Genomic DNA, 11,378 nt, shown 5'->3' with positions numbered 1-11,378 from the left:
AGAAAAGTATGAAACTTAAGAAAAATCTAGACAAACAGATTCCAGAAATGAAATTTCCATCTAATCCAAGCCAGTACGTACACAATCTTTCCAGTGTTAAGTTTGATAAGACTGAGTTAGAAGCGTTATCATTAGGCCCTAAGTTTTGTGTCTTTAAGAAAACTGTTAATGAAATGGACAATGAAATTCAATTTGAAAACCTTTATACTCAAACGACAGAACTAGTAACTTCAAATGATAATGTCGAAAGATTTAAATCAACACTAGTGGACTGTCGCCTTAGATACTTAAATCATGGACATAATTTAAAATAGATTTTGACGAAAAACGTAAGGAAACTGACAATTTATTAATCGCGAAACCACGCAAAGGCTACGGGGTAGTACTCATGGATAAGTACAACTATATAAACAAGCGCTTCTAAATGATAAGAGTAAATTTCAGAAACTGCCTGTGAAGAATGATGCGGCAGACAAGATTGAAAAGAAACTGACAGATTCATTGAAGCTAATTAAACAACAAGGTTTATTTCAGAAAGTGTTCGAAATGTTGAAAACCACAGGAACGATTACACCAAGCCTATATGGCCTGCCAAAAATACTTAAAAGTTGCTTTTCCTTCGACTCGTTTTAGATATGAATGACTCAGCCTATCATACTATAACAAAATGGTTGGTGCAAATTCTCAAACCATTGCACAAAGAAATTGTTAAGCTTAGTGTCAAGGTTTCCTTCGAATTTGTTGATAATATAAAGAAATTAGCGGTCAAGAATAACTTCATAATATCATTAGATGTATCGCCCTTATACACTAACATTCCCCTACTTGAAACGGTGGATTTTATTTTCAATGAATTAACAGAGAGGCGCATATAAACCGTAATTTCCACATCCGCAATGAAACAGTTAATTCTTAGATGCAAGATCAATGTTCATTTCTGATTTGATAACGAATAATATAGATAATTTAATGAGGTCACTATTGGGCCCTCTACTGGCAGACATTTTCCTTGCAAAACTAGAATATGGACCACTTAAATACGATTAGCCATTTGACATCTTTTTGTCGGTGTCTAGGTGATACTTTCATAGTATTAGAAAATGAACAGGAAAAGGAGAATTTACATAACATATTTAATGACATTCACTCGTCAATTAATTTTACACTAGACGAAGAACAGATTGTGATTCAGAAGTTAAGAAAGGTGGTACAGAAAACATTTAATGTAGTCAGACTGAGTGCCGTCTTCTACAACCACTTCACGATAAGAACGTTTAACAAAGACATTACCTGAAGATACATTAAAACGACAGCTTACCACCCAGTAGCTAGTGGCTTGGTCGAAAGATTTCACCGCCAACTGAAAAGCTCGCTGATGGCACAAGACGACACATCAAAATGGAGTGGTGCACTACCTCTTGTACTTCTGGGTATCCGTTCAACTATCAAAGAAGACATAGGTTGTACAGCCGCTGAGTTAGTTTATGGTACAACCCTCACATTACCAGGGCAACTTGTAGACTCAAACCCATCAACACCAACAGACCCAAGACGTTTCGCCAGCCAATTACTACAAACCATGGACCGAATCAAAGCCACACCGCCTCGGGAACATAACAACCGAATACAACTTGACAAAAACTTAGAAACATGCAAGTTCGTTTTTGTTCGGGTTGACGCCGTTAAAAAGCCATTGAAGCAACCGTATGAAGGACCATACCAAGTAATTAAACGAACGAACAAACATTTCATTATCAATAAGGGTGGAAAGAAAGAAACTATCACTACTGACAGAATAAAGCCTACTTTTCATGAAGCACATCACGAGAAAGAAGATACTTCTACACTTAGGCAACCCCTCCCAGCAACGCAAAATACAACAGGAGAGGAAGAAAAGCCGAGTAGTAAACCTACTTGTTTAACACGTTCAGGCAGAACCGTACAAAAACCCATGCGTTATGTCCATTTCGTCGAATAAAAAAAAACAATCAAAGCAAACATCTACCGATGTCCTACATTACTAATTTCACCAAAAACTTTTTTCTTTCCACAGTGTACATAATCAATCACATTTTTTTCACAATTATTCGTTTTGTCACATTTAAAAAAAAATTTCTTACGATAATAAACGAGTAAACTCTATTTAATTATTTATTCATTGTACACAAAAATAAACAGTTCAATTTTTTTTGTGTGGGTTTATTAACAGTTTTGCACATTATTATTATTGTTAGAAAAACAAGACATTAAATGACAGTTGCGTTTTCATTTTTTCTTGTGTTTGTTATGCTATGCTACATCACCGCTATTCTCACACAACAACACACTGGATCTTACTAACGTACATGTCATACTCATCTCCACATCTTTGTTGGTTATAACTGTAAATATTATTTTTGTATACATACATATATCATATTCTTACATTTTTTTTGTTATTATAACCAGTGTTACCTCCGGACACTCTGGGGGGAGCTATGTGGAGATAGGCCTGACAAGCTTATTTTGTAAATAGTTTTTAATATTATTTGTATTTATTTTGTCAATCTTTCACTGTCTGTATATTTTATCATTAAATGATTGTACCTGTTGTTTTAGTAAATGACCTTGAACACTCAGTTGTGATACTGACATAGCGTGACACACTTGTGGTTGTTCGCAAATACACTACTACACACACACTCCTTGTTCTATTCTCACTCGTTATCGAGCCAATTGCATTCTAAATCGAATATTATCTACATTTTAGACTGTTGTGCCATTACTATTACATCCTACGTCAAGGAAACTCACTGGAGTCACATTTACCTCATCGAAGTTATTACTCATTTATAATTGTGGATTTTGGTATCAAAACTCAACGGAATACGAGACAACTAGCTGATTTAAGTAACGTCCCTGAATTTTTATTTTGTGTTATTAATTTATAAGTTGTTATTGTTACATTAACTTCTGGACGTAATAACTTTATTGCTAATTTTTGGTTAATATACTTTTTGGTCCACCACAGAACCTACGAAATAAAAATGAATTCATGCTATTCTTCTGGAATCTTTGTTCTTGATCTTCTCGAAAAGAAATTTCTCCTCTCAATTCGTTCCTTTTTTATTTACCAAATGTCAAAATGGGAATTTTCACTAATAACTCAAGAACAAGTAATTGGTCTGTCCAAAAACCAGAATGATCTACGTAGGTGTCATAGTACTAGACGCTACAATCTGTTTTAGTGTTTTGTTCTTCCGGTGTAAATCTGGGCGTAGATTAACTGGAAAAATTACAATATACAATGTGTGAATGCTTGATAACTGTATGGGATTTATTAGTAAGAATTGCAATGAATCCGTTAAATCAGTATCATCTGCCCAAATTATTATTCTTATGATACTGATGATAAAAAAATAAACAAAAATAGATATTTTGTGTCTGAAAACTTCTGATTAATGTTGGGGTTGAAACAGATGCTGATTGATAAAAAGACCGTTTCAAATCTTGACGATGACTGAGATTAACCACACAAGTTCATATCAGCAACGGAGAAGAACTTTATCTTATCACCTTGATAATGCTGATGTGTACAACTACCGATCACGAAAATCAGTTTCATACTTGTGAAACGGAAGATATATTAAAGATAAGATTAGGTTTTTTTTTACACTGTTAATACTAACTTAATCCATCACTCGTTTATAGAAGAATATTTCATTTAGTCAGTTGTGATCGGATGACTAAACGGAACTCAAGTAGCATCGGATATCTTTAACAGTTTTTCCTTGAACCTTTTCTGACTTTACAATGTATGTTTTGGAAAATATTTTCGAAGCAGACTAGATTATATGTGATGTTTATGTGAACTGGTGATTCTTTTGTACTCAATGTGTGCCTGAATTTAAATTACATATACAATAAGTTCATTTGTGAGATGGTGGAGAAGATTTGTAGCCCAGGTGGATGAAGTTTGTGCTGATGATGTCGTTCAGAAGAACGATGAAAGCTCCACGACCAAACCATCCAGCTCAGAGAACAAAACTCCACCAAAAAGTTCGTTTGTGCTCACCTAGTTTTTTATGGCTTAAATTGCGTTATTTCGATGATTCCTGGTTTGCATAATAATTCGAATACTTCTAAACATCACAATTGTATTATAGCTGTAAACCATTTCAGCTAATTAGACAACAGAATTAATAAGAAACACACATGTTCACGGTAAACTGTGATAAATTATTCCTAACATATGGAAACTGTCAACTTAAAAGATGGGACTGTGATTACTACTATTCTTGTTAATAACTGACCTTATGTTTTAGATGTGACATAGGTCTAGGATTTAAAGTACACGGAAGTGTAATTACAAATGGAGCCAATACACAATAAGATTACTTCTGTAATTCCCTTACATTTCCTGTGGTTTCGTTTTTTACCCTTATAAGAGGTTTGGCCGGAAAATTGTTTACATCCATTGCAATAAATCTCTGATATGTATGTGTTTGTGGACATTCTTTATGTGTGTACTTGAAAAAGCACTTCTTTGTTTCACTTTATATAATATTGATTGCTCCCTATGCCGAACTATATTTTCATCCTTTAGTTTGTTTGAAATTATCAGCGTTGTATTACCTGAAAATTCTGAATTTTGACCAACCCTTTTGATTTTGTTGGTACTTTTACCTTTTCTTACTTAACAACATATCCTGGTGGTTGCCGTATTAGGTGGACATATTATTGCTGGTTGCTTCAATTTCATTTAACTGGTTGAATTCATGCCCGGCGGCCAGAAACATTATTTCTTATTTTTAATGAACATGCATTGTTGTAGACAGGTATTCAAAGATATTATTATGGGATTTCTTACATGATTATCAGCTTCTGGTCTAACTGCTTACTTTTGAAGCAATTCGAATCTTTATACCCTAATCTTTTGGAAAGGGCACTGTCTTCGAATTTCCAGAAAGACTTTCTATTTCACACTTGATTGAACACAGTGCTGCTGTAATTAACGATCATATCTGAGGGAGAAATCAATGTCCAGGTGTATTTTGGTAATTTCGCATTTACATTTATGCTACCAGTGCAATTTCTAAGCTACTTTTGTACGCTTTGCCAAAATTGTTATCGATCATCCTCCTTCGATATACCTGAACTAAGCGATGCGTCAATAAAGGACTTTCTGTTATAGATCTGCTGGTTTCAAAGTTTGTCCATCATTGATTTTATTGTAACGATCGAAATCTCAATATTTGGTATGAACACAGAGGGTCAAAGAAACAATGTTTATTTGAAAAGATCGAACCGCGGTTTTATGTGTGACTCACAAAGACTTTTTGAGCCACTCATATTTGATTATGTCAGAATGAAAACTTACTGCTGAATTTGTTGAATCCTTTTTGTTACAACAAATAATGACCCTGGACGTCTGATTATGATTGATTTAGCCCGTACTGCTGACATTATTTTTTATTTAGAAAGCAGTCAGCTTACAAGGATTAGTGTGGATTGATGGGCGGAGATTAAAGAAAGATAATTTAAGGGTGAATTGAAGTTTCCTGTGTCGTATATCCAGACCTGAATTAGTAAATGCTACTAATTAGTTCTTTCTGTGCTGACTGATTGCATTATGCGATGAATGCATCCTGGTTGCCCTTATAGGTAGAGTTTTGTTCTCTGAGCTGAGTTGATGGATAATAGTCAGGTCTGAATCCCCTGGCTAGTAACCCTCAGGCCTTTTTATCTCAATCGAGGACAGTAAATAAATTTTGATTCACTCTGCTGAGCTCAAGGATTGATTACTTTATTAAACCTTAAATAAGAGCTGTGTTGCTCTTCGGAGATCTGGATAGAACGTTTAGCAACTTATGTAGCCCATTTTCCAGATTTCTCACGGAAAGAGAGGATTTTTAGTTTCAGGACTTGAAGAACACTGAGAAAACTATCGTTGTATTTCGTCACGTTGAATATATCTGTACACTCATTTATTTTGAATGGCGTAACTGGAGACCCAAGTTTGTCAGAGCTAAGAATTCTAGTTCGACTTTACCGCGTCGATCCTAAGGTCCTTCGTTTTTGGCGATAACCTCACTTTTATTTCTGCGAAGTCATATAACTTATTGTTTTACCAAGCATAATTAACACGTGAAAGCGTCTGCTTGTGAGATTATTGGTAGTAGGAACTTGTCACATTTTCTTTGTCATTTGTTAATGAAACATTTCATAAGTTTTATCAGGGCAGTAACATCAACTATCATGAATCAGTGGAAGGAAATTTCCTTCGATGAACTGTTTTTAAACATTTAACATTGATGCTAACCGACATAATTATGACTGACGCGATAGGTCAAGTGTTAACATCAGATCACGAAATCACCTGAGATGAAATGCCACTCGCCAATAGAACAACCGGCTTGGGAGTCTCATGGTCCTATGACTATTCACTGCTACAACTTACTTATGTCCCCTAACCTTTTGTCTATATCTCTTTGTCCTTGTAGTAGGCTGAATATGATCAAGCCTATTACTTAAATCAACAGTCCTGACACATTTCCATCAGATAACTGATAAATTTTAGAAACTATAGTCGTATACGGCAATGTGGGTCCTCCTACTCTCAAATAGAAAGTTTTATAGACTTTCGGAACTTTAATCGATACGACCTGCATTGAAGATTATATTTTCGGCGAAAAATTTTCGTATCGCCATGTCCCTCCAGGGTTTGCTGTGTTGGTTAACAAGTTATCTTCCTCACTTTTTGAGCGCAGTTAGTTGGCTAACTTTCCATCAATTAATGCCACATCAGAAACGTTCCATAAATATATATATGCATCCTCAGATGGTAAAGGACCGAAAATTCTATATTGAACAACAACGCCATACATAATTCATATTTGTGCGTTCCTTTATAGATTGTCTTATCTACTGTGTACAGCTGACGTCATATTCTTTAGCATAGGGCCACTCATTCACTTGACTAAGACAGTCGCCTCTTCCTCATGCTATTTAACCCTCGTCAAGCAGTTTGGTTGACAAAACTATTGCTATTTTCTAGGTAATGCTGTTCATTCCATATGCCTTTTTCAATTTCCTTGTTTTCTAAGGCAGTAGGCCTTAACCCTCTCATGAGTAAAAGGGTTGTTAGATCTTATTATGTTATGGGTTGTCTCAGTGGACTCACTCAAGGATTCACATTAAGTTCAGCAAACTCCTAAATATTATAAAATCTTTGGTCACTATGTTCCCATAATTGCACTGATGTTTAGCCACTCTCTTTGCAAAATTTCATACAGCCATCTCTCCATAATCTCCAGAATTAACACCAGATTTGATTCCTGTTCTGTATTCAGTGACGGTAATGCACACTTATACTCAGGCAGACGATTTAAAGGTATTTTCACTGAAGTCATGGTTGACCTATCGATTTTTTCCATTTGAAACATAAAATACTCTACCAAGTACTACACATGGTATTTCAAACCCTTGCTTAAGCCTTCTTCTAGCCTAAAAAGGACACAAAAGTATGTGTCATTGAATCTTTCTTAACAGTCGCATCTTTAAACCATCAACCTTACGTCTGTGACTTTTCCATCTGGTAGCGACATTTGTAATTCGGTAGTCAACCATGTATTTATTAAATAACTTGAACTTTTATTTGGGAAACCTGAACACCAAACAATTGCAGCAAGTTATGATGTTCTTTTTTACCCCACATATCATATTTATCAAACGACACATCAAACATTTTGCTGACATTATTAGCATCAACGCCACTCACAGAATCAGCAGCCATGCACCTCTCTTCTGGTTAACTCAGGTGTTGTTGAGTTAAAAAGTCGGACCACTACGTTTAACTTTTTTATAATTTGGTAGTCTCGTCCTTACTCTAAACTCAAGCCACAATTGGGTGAACTCATGCCTCCAGTCCCTTATTGCAAGAGGTAATCCTATAGTGAGAAAGTGATATGGACGTATCGAACAGATGACCAGCATTTAAGCCCCAAGGCAATGTCTCACCTTCACCACCAGCCTCCAAGACAAAACGTTTAACCGGACAGGGTTCAATGTTCATTGTGAGACACATTGGATATCATAGCCTACACCTGTTTCGTTTACTTATCTACCGGACGACAGTAGTTCTAGGCTTTAGATACTATCTGTAGCACTGTGTAGACTTTGAACTGTTCTTGCTTCTCATCCTATCATTTTACGTACTCAGTTATAAAGCATCTTCTAGGCAGAACATTATCGTCTTTCGAGGTAAAATGTCGTCCATTTAACTCTCTCTAGTTAGTCTTGATTTGTTTCGAACACAGGAAGTGGCTGTTTTATTGAGGTCTGCTAGATCAAGCACAGAATGTAAGACCCCATTAAAAAGTAAAGAAACTAAACTAGCCATATTAGTTAATGAGTGTTTTAACATAAACAACACGCCGAAAATCCGGACATATCATTCCGGTGGACAGTGTTGTCAATTAGTTGTTTCTTCTTCCTGTCTCGTATTCTAACCTTTATCCAGGTCTCTTTTTAACCATACTTTATATTCTTCATTTTTCCTCGTGTGGGCTTTTTTATTTGATATTGGTTAAATACTCACTTTCTTAACTGTACTGAGACATGTTCTCAGGTCTTTGACAATAAGGTCGTTTTATCTGAACTAGGTCACGGAGCAGTTCAGAGTATGATTGTCAACCTCTGACTGACTGCTTAGAAATGTTACTGGAATCCTTGTAGATAAACGTTTGATCCCATCTTGCAGGAATATTTTTACTGATTCTTAAGTAATAAACTCTTATTCACTAACTATTCACTTTGTTTTTAGGCAAGTTAATTTCTGCTGAAGAAACCCTTGACTGCACAGCTCAGGATGTACCGTTTGCGTTTTGCACACTCGATAAAATATGTCTCCTTTCTCAATTTAGCACAAATTTTGTGTTTTGATAAAATTTAATATGATTCGTTCAAAAACGTTTCATAATTTTTTGAAAACCTAGTTGCATATATTCTGTTTGAGCGCAGAACTAACGAACCAAAATTTACCCGACTAGACCAGACTACGTTCTTTTGTATAGCCTATAAAGCGTTTCTGAGTTACTCGTATTAAATTATACCAAAACACAAGATCTGTACTCAACTTGCACGATTCTAACTTAAGAAAGAATAAATTATATCAAAAATACAAAGTACCTCAAACTGTATGTCTGTGTTATATAGATATACAGGGCTAATGAACAAAAAACAGTCAACTCACAAGAACTCGATACCTGAGAATTAATAAAAATACTTCCAAAGACATGAGATCAGATAACTATTTCCTGGGATCTCAGTAATCTCTCGAAGCAGACAGTCAAAGGTTAGCAGTCAAACACTGAACCACGACGTGACCTTGGGCCTAATCAAACATGACCTTATTGTCAATAGTCCGGCAACATGCAATAGAAAAATTAGGTAACAAAGGGCAGGCCTTTAATCAAATTCACACAATAAAGGCTCAGACGAGGAAGACTGAAGAACACAAACTGTGGTTAAACGAAGTCTGAATAAAGGTTAAAATACACGACAGGGAAAAGAAATAAGTAAATGACAGTACTGTCCAACGAAGTGCTGTGGATGGATTTTCGGCGTTTTCCTTCCGTCTCATAATTTATGCGGAAGAACGTAGTTCGCTCGTTAGTTCTGCGTTTAAATCGAATGTCGGTATTTCTGTCGTTGCGGTGGTTTTATAGCCACCGCGATCATCATGTGTGTAGAACAATATTGTAGTTATCTCTTTAAAATTTCCGACTAAGCAATGCCGCATCCGGTATGATTTTGCCACCAAATATCAATCCATAATATTGTTGTCGTACATTTACGAATGTGAGTATTCATTCTATTCATGTATGCCAATGGATCAAATTATACTTTCAAAACATAATGAGTAAGATAATGCACGCAAGCTGATATTATATTGACTGAAGTCCTGGACAACTACTTCGTTGTGGAGACAAAGAAAGGCACTATGTGCGAATGACTGACTCACTGCAATATTGATTCGCCCGGAAGTACTTGGTGCTCATTACGTTCCTTCAACAAATATTTGAAGTTTTGTCAAATCAAGTCTGACACTTTCATAATAGAATGCCACAGTATATTTTCACTTATGTGGTACTAGACACATTTTGATAGCGTCCTACATTTCTCGAATTCTGGGTACAACGGTAAACTCAGAAATCGTTCATTCAAGTACAAGAGTTAGTAACATCGATAGAAAGCCAGTTGTGCGTCATGAGAACAAACATTCGGCAGTATGGCGGTGCAAAAATTTTCTGAGACATCACTAGTCCATTATACTTAAGCCCTCTTTAGTGACTTGCTTTAAGTTCTAGGGGAAGTCAGCGTCCAGCTTTTAATATACTCACTCCAGCCTCATGTTAAACTCGTAAATTTTCGTTGAATAAAACGGTGACCACTCATCAACATCATTAAAAAATCTCACTGAGGGTGTAAGTGCAGCATTGTTGAGAACTCAGTAATGGGTTCGTAATAGATGACCAATAACTTCAGAAAGTTCTAACATAAGAAAATATTTTATATGTTACGAAGCCTCTGACAAGTAGACTGTCAAAGGAAATAAGTTGTTGATACATTTATTTTGCTTGATCGTGCCAACATTCCATTTTCTGGCGTCAGTATAAGCATAATGTAACCTGGTTAGTGGTTTTCATGTGTGATTGGCAACTTGTGGTTGAGATATTTATGTTTAATATTATTGTTAAGACTGTTGTAAATGATATCTTGTCGGTGTTGTTAACCAGCGAATGAACTTGCCGTGATCATTGAACGAACGGATTCATGTGCAGCTCTTCATTCAATTGTTCTGCTTAGACAGTTAGGGGTAGTTCGTTAAACTGTATCTCATTCTCAATAAGAGCCTTAGTATTTATACAGAGACACAGACAAACATAAAAGTGCCGTAACCTAAGCAAATATTAATTCAAAAACAGAAATATCAACAACAATTTCCAAAAATTCAACTTTCCAGACACTTTTCCTGTTATGACGGCATGGTGATTTCATGAAAATGGCTTTAACCTTGGCAACTGTGTTATCACATATTTTAAAGTATATGTTGTCAATCTATTTACTAATTCCTAAGAGGTTTGTATTATACGTGGTACGGGAGTTAGTAGCATATAATTTCGGTGGCGATCGTATTTCTGTTTGACGAAGTCTAGTATTTGTAGCGATCGTTGGTTTGTCAGAGACTGCGCTGATACGATATGGGGTTAGTTAAAAGTGAACGCAGTCCCATGTGAACGCACTAAAATATCAGGGCTCTTTCGCATGGTTCAGGTATTATATTACTTTGGAAGCTGACTGTTAAATTATACCTGGTTGTTGATGTGTAGTCTCCT

Source organism: Schistosoma haematobium, chromosome ZW (genome assembly GCF_000699445.3).
Source record: "Schistosoma haematobium chromosome ZW, whole genome shotgun sequence".
Taxonomy (NCBI): Eukaryota; Metazoa; Platyhelminthes; class Trematoda; order Strigeidida; family Schistosomatidae; genus Schistosoma; species Schistosoma haematobium.
Note: the sequence above shows the minus strand (reverse complement) of the source record.